Below are 10,401 nucleotides of genomic sequence, written 5' to 3' on the forward strand. Positions count from 1 at the left end.
TTCTTTCTTTCTTTCTTCTTTCTTTCTTGTCTCTCTCTGTCTCCAGGCTGCAATGCAGTGGCACAATCTTGGCTCATTGAAGCCTCTGTCTCCCGGGTTCAAGCGATTCTCCTGCCTCAGCCTCTCAAGGAGCTGGAATTACAGGTGCCCACCACCACACCTGGCTAATTTTTGTATTTTAGTAGAGACTGGGTTTCACCATGTTGGCCAGGCTGGTCTCGAACTCCTGAACTCAAGTCATCCACCTGATTTGGCTTCCCAAAGTGCTGGAATTACAGGGGTGAGCCACCACGCTCCGCCTATAATGGTGATTTCTCATTCATGGACAGTCCAGTGCGGGTTGGGTAGCTGTATTAGGGAACACCAGGTAAACAGAATCAATAGGATCTGTCTATCGTATATAGTACACATGCACGCGCGCACACACACACGTAAAAATAGGATCTATAAAGAGGTTTATTATCAGATACTGGCTCACATGATTATGGAGGTTGAGCAGTCCCTTTATCTGTTGTCTACAACCTGGAGACCCAGGAAAGCTGTGGTGTAGTTCAGTGGCCTGAGAGCCAGAGATCTGATGGTGTAAATTCCAGTCTGCATTTGAAAGCCTGAGAACCAGGAGTGTCAAGGGCAGGAGATCAGTGCCCCAGCTCAGCAGTCAGGCAGAGGGGGGCAAGTCCTCCTTTCTTCTACCTCTTTGTTCTATTCAGGCCTTCAGTAGGTTGGATGATACCCACCTACATCAGGCAGGGCAAATGCGCTTCACTCAGTCAACAAATTCATACGCGAATCTCTTCCAGAAACACCCTCACAGACACACCCAGAAATCATGTTTCACCAGATATCTGGGCATCCTGTGATCCATTCAGGTTGACACATAAAATTAACCATCACAGTAGCTTTCTTCATCTGTAGGTGAAGAAAGAGAGCGAGACCAGGACAGAGAGCGAGAGAGAGGAAGAAGACATGCTGGATCTTAGCTTCCATCTGGAAGTTACAGACCATCGGCCTGAACTAGCAACAGGGTCCCAACCCTTTCACACAAGAGGCTGGGAAAGGTAGCGTGTGGCCACGCAGTGAGCACGAACAGTCCTTGCTACAGGTATCGACCTATCATATGCCAGGGGAGACCAAAACCAAACCATGTGGAGAAAAAAATTACCCTCTGCTGTCAAGAAGGTCACTGCATCTGGGCAAGGCCAGGTATGTTTTTGGTGTCTAACTAAGAAAGGTCCCCACCCTGGGGATGCCCTGAAGGAGTCTGAGGCCTGCACACAGATGATGGCCAGAGCTGTGGAGGGATCTCAGCTGGACAGGTGGCAGTGGAGCAGGGCTGGATGAAGGGGAGTGGGCTGCAAAGATGAGAAGCAGAGGGGAAGGTGGTGGGGAGGAGAGCAGGAGGCAGGAGGAAGAGCTTCATGGAGACCTGGTGCATCTAAGCCAAGTTAAGCCCCGTAAGCCTGCTCTCAGCTGGGGTGGCTGGGTGGGTTGTGCTAGGGGCTGGCCCTGGCCCTGTGCTGCGGAAAGACCTCAGGGCCTTGCACTCTCTCAAGGGATGGGCTGGGAGGCAGAACTTGACCGGGCCTGTTAGAGATGTTACAGACCCAGTGCGGGAAGCTGTTTTGATTAAATTTGGGAGCATAATTGCAGGGTTTGTGCTGCGGTCTCATTATGGCTTTTTAAATCTTGTTAACCTCTCCTCCCCATCTCCCAGCCCCCTCGCTTCCCTCCACAACCACAGGCTGTGGCCTTAGAACAATACCAGGAATAGTTTCTGTCTCTCCCTCACGGCTTTCTCCTACTCCCCCAGATTAGATCCTGGAGGCCAGATGGACTGAAGGAAGGAAGCAGGGAGGAAGGCCCAGCAAGCAGAGTGGGGGTTTCATGGGGCTTAGTCAAACACCTCTCAAAGCAAGGTGTTTGGTGCTTTGAGAGACACAAAGGGATTTTAGGCTTGATTTTAAGTGATTGTATGAGTGAGTGGAGATGGGTTCAGGAATTTGAGAGTAGCTGGAAGGGATGGGCTGGGGAGGGATGGCAGTGGCCTGGAAGGTTAGAAGGAAATAGAGAACAAGGGACCAGCTTGGTATGGGCCAAGGTGTGAGGTGCCACCTCTGCACAGGGATTGCATTAGGCAGGAGAGGCCAGGCTATGGCGCAGTCATGAATAAGCCCTGGCAGCTCAGCAGCTTCATACAATAACGGATGTGCACTTCTTGTTCTTGAAAATTCTTGGTGGGTTGAGTGCAGAGGGATGGCTAAGTGTGGCTATGGAGTAGGGGTGGACTGAGAGAATGGACTGTTTGGTGCCCAGGGAGGGCGCGCTGGCAGATGAGGTCAGTGCAATGGGGCAAGGTGGGGGATGAGGGTCTCCAGGCCTCTGGCTGCCGTGGCTGCAGTGGTGTGACATTGGTCTGTGAGCTCCCCTGGGGAGTCGATGCCACCCCCAATGGGGCTGAGGGGACAGGGTGTTGCCTGGGGAACCAGAGCTGAGGCAGCGGCCTGGGCTTCAGGAGGAAGGGGAGAGCAGGCTGTGTGAGGAGACTGGTTCCACCCCTGCGGCTGTCTCTCCCCAGGGGCTCTCTGGCCACTCCTCTTCTCCGTCTGCTTCTCCTCAATCGCTGTCTTCAGCCCTGACTCTGTCCTGAACTCCCTAAGCTGCGCCCACCGCCTCCCTGTAGGGTCATGGCACTTTCAGCCATCCAGAGTGCAGGCCTCAACCCAGACCTTCCGTCACAGGTGGCCCTCTGCCCTCCACCCCATCATCCAAATGTTGATTCTGTGGATTCCTCCCGCCAAGTATCCCTGGAATCTTCATCCTCAGCTGCATCCAGCCTTCCATGTCCTGGGCCATCTGCTTGCTGCTGGGCCATGTGGTCACCTTCTCACTGGTCTTTCAGCAGCTGCCCTTGCACCCTCCTCTCCCCAGTTCTTGACACTGTAGCCATAGACGGTTATTTTCAAAATCTGGTCATACCGTTTCCTGCTTCAGACCCTTCTCTGACTCCCTTCTGGCTCCCAAGGTCCTTCCCCACAGGTTCCCACATATCTCATCTCCAGCCTCTCAAGCATCTCAGCAGTCTAGCAAACTAAGTCGTCCGAATGCATCGTGCTTTTTTTTGCAGCTCTGAGCAGCGTGGTGTTAAGCGGAGCTTAACTAGTCCTTGGATACCACCTCTTTCAGGAAGCCCCCTGGGTTCCACAGATAAAACGATCTCCCCCATCCTTTAAGCACTTTCAATAGCCCTCACTTTCTAGCCTATATTGCAGCAAATTACATCCATGTTTCCTCTGTTCCATCAACTGCAAGCTCCTCACGGGCAGGGCCATCCTATTCACCACCAGTGTTCCTGCCCAGATTCCACAGCCGGCACTCAGATGTGGTGCAGGAGGGCCCCCGCCTTACTGAATGAGTGAGAGAATGAGAGCTGCAGCTGGGGCTGGGCTTTCTGCGGGAGCGGGCAGGAAGAGTGACCAGGGACTAAACACTGGGGAACCTTTAGGGCAGAGCCTGAGCGTCGGAACTAAGGGTTGTTGAACACTTCAGGGGTCCAGACACTGCTTGGCAGGGAGGTCTTTCCATCAGAAGACAGAGAAGGCCCGGTCAGAGGAGGAGGAGGAGAGGCAGGGGCCATGGGCAAGCAGCACACCGCCTCCCAGCAGGGTCCCACTCACATGGTGGAGGAGGACACGTGTGTGGGCAGTTCCCTTGAGGCGGGAGCTGAGCCAGATATGGGAATATTGCCCTCTCCCAGAGCCGTCCTGCCAGTGTGGGGTTGTGTCTCAACAGCCATCTTGGGAAACACTGGCTTAGTTCTTCACAGCCCCGGGGGGTACCAGGGGGCATTCCCCAGAGCAAAGGGACAAGGGGCAGCTAAGCCATGGTTCCCACTCTGTGCCAGGATGTTCACCCATCCATGGGGTCCTCTGTCTGTCCATCAAGGCCTTTGCCTCCTGCCCTTCAGCCTGTCTCTTGCCTCAGCTCAGAAAGCCTCTTCCTTCATGCACTGAGCTAGGTCTCACCCAACTTCAAGGCCTTTCTTCCAGGAAGATTTATGAGACTTGCCAACCTCCTCCTGCCACACTCCTACCCCGTCAGTGCCAGTATACTGGCCTACTCTAGCTGTGTGGCTATCTCAGGGAGACCAAGCAGAAGGAAACAGAGAGCAAGCCTTCTCTGCGTGGCCCCAGGAACACCTGACTCTTCCGTCTTCTCTGCACATTTGTGAAACTGAGCTGGGGTGGTCGGATGAGGGCTAGACTGAGAGTCAGGACACCTAGCTCCTGGACCTGGCTTGATGGAAGGCCTGAGCAAGCCACTTTCCTCTCTGACCCTCAGTTTCCCCATCAGTAGAATGGTGAGGTTGGGCCAGGGGGGCCTCAAACGGCCTTCTAGCTCTGACATCATTGAACACAGAAGCCTACCACGGCAGCAGCTGGTGGATGAGAGCCCAAGGGCCCTGCACTGGTTACCTCGGGTAGGGTTATCTGACCAGTGTTCCAGATGCAGGATGGCTGGGCCTCCCCAGGGGTGCAGATTTTCAGTGCCAGGTGCAAGATACTGGCCAGGAAAGAGAGAGCAAAAGTTACTGGAGGTCAAAAGCAGAGCAACAGGTGGAGCCAGTGGCCTGGGTTTGCCAACCCAGGCTGGGGTGAGAGGCAAGAGAGCACTGGGCAACCTGGCCAATCAGAATGAGTATGACACTGGAGGTCTGGGTTCGAGCTGGGCTCCACCACTCTGTAGTGACAGGACTTTGGGTTGGTCATTTAAATACCTCTGGGTCCAGGTTCCCACCATAATATGGGGGAGAACAATTTCTACCTCACAAGGCTGTTGTGAGCATTAAATGTTAGCCCATGCTTGAAATGGTTTAGAAGCATCTGAGCTTAGCACATCATAGGTGCTCAATAACCCTTCATTCTTTCTCTCCTCCTACCCTCTCCAGTTTCCACCAAATACATTTGCTGATCTGGCACCAGTGAGCCACACGAGGTGAATGTCAGGTCTTCCATTCCACCTGCCAAGGTGTGCGCCCAGCCTGTCAGTCTCAACACTGTGCTGTGCTTGGTATCTTAGGGTGTCTGGTGTGGTCTTTTCCTTCAAAGCACTTAGAGTCTGCTGGAGAGACAAGACCACATTCACACTCACGCAGACTAAGAAATGGATAAATGACATTTCTCCATTTCTTGGCTTTGTTGCAGGCCTGGGAAAGCCGATTTCAATGTTATTGTCCCAAGAAATGGATAAATGACATTTCTCCAAGAACTGACCCATGGATAATTCAGAGTGTGGTGGTCCCATACGAACCATAAGCACTGGAGAGATAGGGGTTTCAGAAAACAGAGTTCAGTCTGGATGGGAGTAACCAGAGCAGTGGAGAGGCTAGGCTGCCTGTGGCCAGCTGAGTTGAGAGTAGCAGGGCTGATTGGGACTGTGATGGGTTAGACCTGGGCTGACTGCTGAGGCCAGAGGGTCTCCAGGGCACAGTGAAGGTAGGGCTCGAGGCATGCCTCTGTGGGGAGAGCCCTGGAATACTAGATTGCAAAAGTCCAGCTCTCATGACTAAGGCTCCTGAGCTAAGGCATGTGGAGCATAATCTTCTTCCAGGTAGCAGGTAGACAAATGGCCTTTCGACTTTTGCCAGGATTGGCTGGCATAGGATGGAGTTGATGAGAACAACTGTGGGCTATGAGGAGATGGGAGGGTGGGGCAGGAGCCAAGGTGCGGGCTACTCCCTGGACAGAAATTCAACTGCAGTCCCATCTGTCTTGGACCACCCCTGGCCACACAAAGCCCACGGAAATGGGATTAACACATGCTCAGCACCTACATGGTTCCAAGCCCATGCCTGACACTTCACCTTCAGAGGCTCATTTTCCCCATGCTGACTCTATTATCTTCAAATCCCAGATAAGGAAACTGAGGCTTAGGGGAGTCAAGGCCCAGAGTCTTGCAAAGAGGTGGTAGATTGGAGCCCTGTACTCTTCCTCCTGTACCACGCTGCATCTCCATGACTTAAAGGTTGCATGCTAAGGCTTATCATGGACTCCAGCTCTCTGCCATCTACCTCCTAGGTTGAAAATCAGCCCCTCGCAGTTGAAAGGTTGCACCATGCCTTAGGCCATGTTCCTCATTTCATCAGCCACTGTCCTGCTGGCTCATGCCTGGTTACACACGCAGCCTCCGGGAGGGCAGGGGCTGGGTCTCATTCCCATGCCCAGCGCAGCCCTGGCACAACTGCTTCCCAGAAGTGATTCTGGTAATTAGAGTGAGTGGTGGGTGGAACTACCCCACCCTGGCGGGTGTGTTTCTGGAATCCACGGATGAGGTGGTTACTGACAAGTCCAGGAGGGAGAGACGGAGGGGCGAGGAACTGCCCGCCTCCCCCAAACGGGAATTCTTCCTAATGGGCTGAGTTCTCAGCTGATGAGAGAGACATTGGACAGGACCCTAACAAGGGAAGGCTCTAGATGCAGCACCGAGTGAGTAATTAGATGCTAACTAATTTGCATTTCACAAGAGAGTCAGGGATGTTGGGGGGAAAAAAAGCTGCAAAGATGAAAGGCCTGTTGGAGAAGGGAATGCTGGGGACGAGAAGCCCAGACAGAGCCGAAGAGGAGCGGCGGTGCAGGTGTGCTGCCGGGCACAAGTGTGGAGGTGGTGGGATGAGGGCAGAAGGTCTGAAGGTCCCTGCAATGCCCTGGATGGCTCCAAACATCAGCCTGGGCTGCCTACCATTGCCTTGGGATGCTTTCTTTATTTGCATTTGGAATGGCCAGGAGGGAGACAGCAAGAAACTGAGATTGAGATGCATAGATAACTTTGAGTTTCTAGGGTAGGGCTAACAAAGTTTATCTGTAAAGGGTCACCTGGTAAATATTTTAGGCCTTGTGGCCGTACACTTTCTGTCACATATTCTTCTTTGTAAAAGGTACAAAAATCATTCTTAGTTCTAGGGTCCAACCAAAACAGACCACTGCTGGCCTTGATGTCTGGGTCTATTGCTTCCTTCTCAAAATGGAACGTGAGGCCCAATATCCATTCTGCATTTCTAAGAAGTTCCCAGGTGAGCACAGAACCCACTTTAGTTATAGAGAGTGTGAGATCGCTCTGCAGCATGGGGCCTGCACTGGGAGGCCAGCCATTTAGGAACTGCTGATGGAAGACGCCTGCCTTGTTTGCAGAACACAGTGGTAGCTGTAGGTCCACACACTTGGAGCTCCCTCCCAAGAAGACCCTGCTGCCCATCTGCAGGGAGCGTGGCAGGCAGGCAGCCCCAGCTGTCAGCTCCTTCAGGGTGTCTACCTCAGCTGCAGACACCCACCTCTTCTGAGGTCATGCCCTCCCAGGGGTAGCCTGCATCTGGTGACTGAGCATTATGGGAGTGGAAAGTCCTGGCTACTGCTAGACAGAGGATGACTCCCTGCCAGGTGACTGAGGCTCGGTCAAACTTGCATTGCAGTTTGCCTTCAATCTCCTTTGGCTGAATCCAGCTTCTCTCCTTTTCTTTCACTGGTGCGGATCTTTAATAAACCCCTGGTACCCCAAACTCCCTCCCAGAGTTCACTCCCACAGAACCAGCCTGTGACATGGGCAATGGGAGCACATCATGGTTGAGGGCAATGGTGGCCACAGGTTGGGGCTTGGCACCAACAAGATTCGCCTGGGGGCAAATACACATCACCATGGAAACTAGAGGCATCTCAGGTCTAATACCTCCCAGGGGTCCCAGCATGGCCAGGAGGAAGCAGGGCAGGTGGAAGCAGGAGTGTAGTGGTTCGGGGTCTGTTAACCTGGTCTGGCCTTGGCCAAAGGGGCTAATGTGTTGTGTGGCGCTGTGCAAATCACTGCTGCTCTCTGAGTCTCTGAGTCTATATTTCCTCATAAGTAAAATGGGTCTCACAAGCCATTATCCTGGCTGGTTTTCCTGTGGCTGCTGTAACAAATCACCCCACACATGGTGGCTTAAAACAACAGAGGTTTATTATTTCACAGTTTTGGAGGACAGAAGTCAAAAATCGGCATCACTGGGCTAAAATCAAGGAGTCGGCAGGGCTGTGCTTCCTCTGGCTTTAGGGGAAAATTTATTCTCACTTCTTCCAGATTCTGGGAGCTGCTAGCATCCTTTGGCTTGTGGCCTCATCACTCGGATCTTCAATACCAGCATCTTCAGATCTTTCTCTGTTCTCAATTCCCCTCACTGTCTCTCCTCTGTGTGTCAAATTTCCTTCTGCTTGTCTCTTGTAAGGGCGCTTGTGATTGCACTTAGGGATATACCCTGATCATCTAGGATAATCTCCCCATCTCAAATTCTCTAACTTAATCAGATCTGCAAAGATTTTTTTTTTCCCTCCCAATGAGGTCACATTTACAGCTCCAGGATTAGGACCTGGAGCTGTATTCAGCCGACTCCTCTTGCCATCTGTCTCCCTCACAGGCTTTTCAGCTCTGCTTGAGTTCTCCTTCCTGAGCTGCAGTTCTAGATGCTGGCCCATACCATTTGCTTGCACAACTCAGATATTCTCACTCTGCCAAAAATTATTTTTAATGTATATTGATTAAATATATGGCTGCTCTGCTCACACTGTTGGTTTTATTGGCAACTTCCACAACTAATATTTACTGAGCACATACTGTATGCTCCGTGTTTTACTCGAATTATCATTCTTCTGCCCAAGGAGGTAAGTACTGTTACAATCCCCATTGTGCAGGTAAGGAGACCAGGGGCAGAGAAGTGAAGTGGCCCATGGTCCACCGATGTGGTGCTGGGATTCCCGCTCTGGTTGTCTGAGTGAAGGACCTTCTCATCTCCCACACATACTCCCTCCCCAGCATGAATAGGGCTTCTATTTGGAACTATTTACAAAGTCCTGTTGTTTTTGAACTTTGGAACAAGTTTCTTATCAGATTCTACACATTGCAGACATAACACAGGAAGGGCTGTTCTAGAAAGCTGAAGATCCAATTCTAAGAGCCAGGGAATGCGGTTCGTTTGGAGCTGCATTTGTGACCTCTGCTGTCAAGCCAAGCCCAGGCAGGGGAGGAGGGGGCATCCCAGGCTCTCATCTGCCTGTTTGACAGCACATCTCAGTGGCTCTTAATTACTCTCCCAACTTTGGACTGTTTGGGACTTTGAATATCAGCCCTTGTTCCTGTTAAATTTTTAGGTTGAGCTTCTGGGTTCAGCTACTTATTTATCAGCAAATGAGCCAGTGCATGTTGCTAGTCATAGACGCTTGTATTTACACTTTGCCCTGACTCTAATTTCAGGCCCTAGAAGTACTTATACGTAAAAAAATTGTGTCTGCTCATGTAAGAAAACTACTGTGGAAGGGTGTTTACAAATGATTATCTTGTGTGTAAGTTTCTAAGATTATCTTCCAAAACCATAAGTGTGCTCATTTCAGCAGCACACAGACTAAAAACTTGGAACAATACAAAGATTAGCATGGCCCTTGTGCAAGGATGACAAAATTCATGAAGTGTTCCATATAGATTTTTAAAAGCCCATAAGTGGGAAAGTGGATGGACCCCTTTAAGAGTATTGCTGTCGAGAGGGAACTGAATTTTAAAAACAAGCACGCAAGCAGACCTCAAGTTTAAAGGGTATGAAGCTGGTCTATGCACATATTCTTGCTCCGGATAGGAAGAGCAGCAGGAGCAAATGGGCTTCAGGGGGTCGGGGGCGTGGAGCATTTGCCAAGCTGGTGCCAAGAATGGATGTAGGCACATGGTAAGGAGGGGCTGTGCCAGCCATGGGGGGCTTTGTAGACCACACTGAGGACTTGAACTTAATTTTCAAGGCCATAGGCCACCTCTGCAAGATTTTAAGCTGAACAGTGACATGTGTGTGTGCTTTAGAAATGTTTTTCTGGCTGTGATAATGGCCGCAGCAAGAGGTGAGGAGGGCCTGGATTCCTGTTGATAAACAGTAAGGACTGGGTTTGGGTTTGAGCGAGAGGCCAGTCCAGTTAGGAGTTGGTTGCGGAGGGGGAGCAGGGGGAGAAGTGGAGAAAGATGTCCCCGTGCAACTTGGGTGAGTGCGGGCATGGTGGAGCCTTTCCCAGAGATGGGGCACCAGGATGCAGAGAACCAGTGGGACCGTGCTCGTGGGAAGAAAGTGCAAAGGCAGTTTCACCAAGAGGGGAGGATTGGGTCGGGAAGAGGCGATGGCTGCGAGGGATAGAAAGTGCATGCTGTCCCCTCTGTCCTGAGGCAGGATGCTGAAAACTGCAGCTGAGCAGAGGCACAGATTGAGGAGGTGGTCGCAGCAGGCACCCATGGGAGAACTCTGGGGCAGAAGCCAAAAGTCTAGGCTTGTTCCATCCTGAGTCACCACACACCTTCGGCAAGGCACATTCTTTCTCTGCCTCAGTTTCCTCATCTGCAAAACCCAGGAGT

At 51.7% G+C, this 10,401-nt stretch overlaps 1 non-coding gene across 1 annotated transcript; it reads left to right on the forward strand.

The window, feature by feature from the left end:
• The first annotated feature begins 9,392 nt into the window (after window positions 1–9,392).
• LOC111548434 lies at window positions 9,393–9,500 on the forward strand. Its single transcript, XR_002733410.1, has one exon. It is a non-coding gene; the product is annotated as a U6 spliceosomal RNA (small nuclear RNA).
• Window positions 9,501–10,401: the final 901 nt, after the last annotated feature.

The sequence above is a fragment of the Piliocolobus tephrosceles genome, chromosome 6 (assembly GCF_002776525.5).
Source record: "Piliocolobus tephrosceles isolate RC106 chromosome 6, ASM277652v3, whole genome shotgun sequence".
Taxonomy (NCBI): Eukaryota; Metazoa; Chordata; class Mammalia; order Primates; family Cercopithecidae; genus Piliocolobus; species Piliocolobus tephrosceles.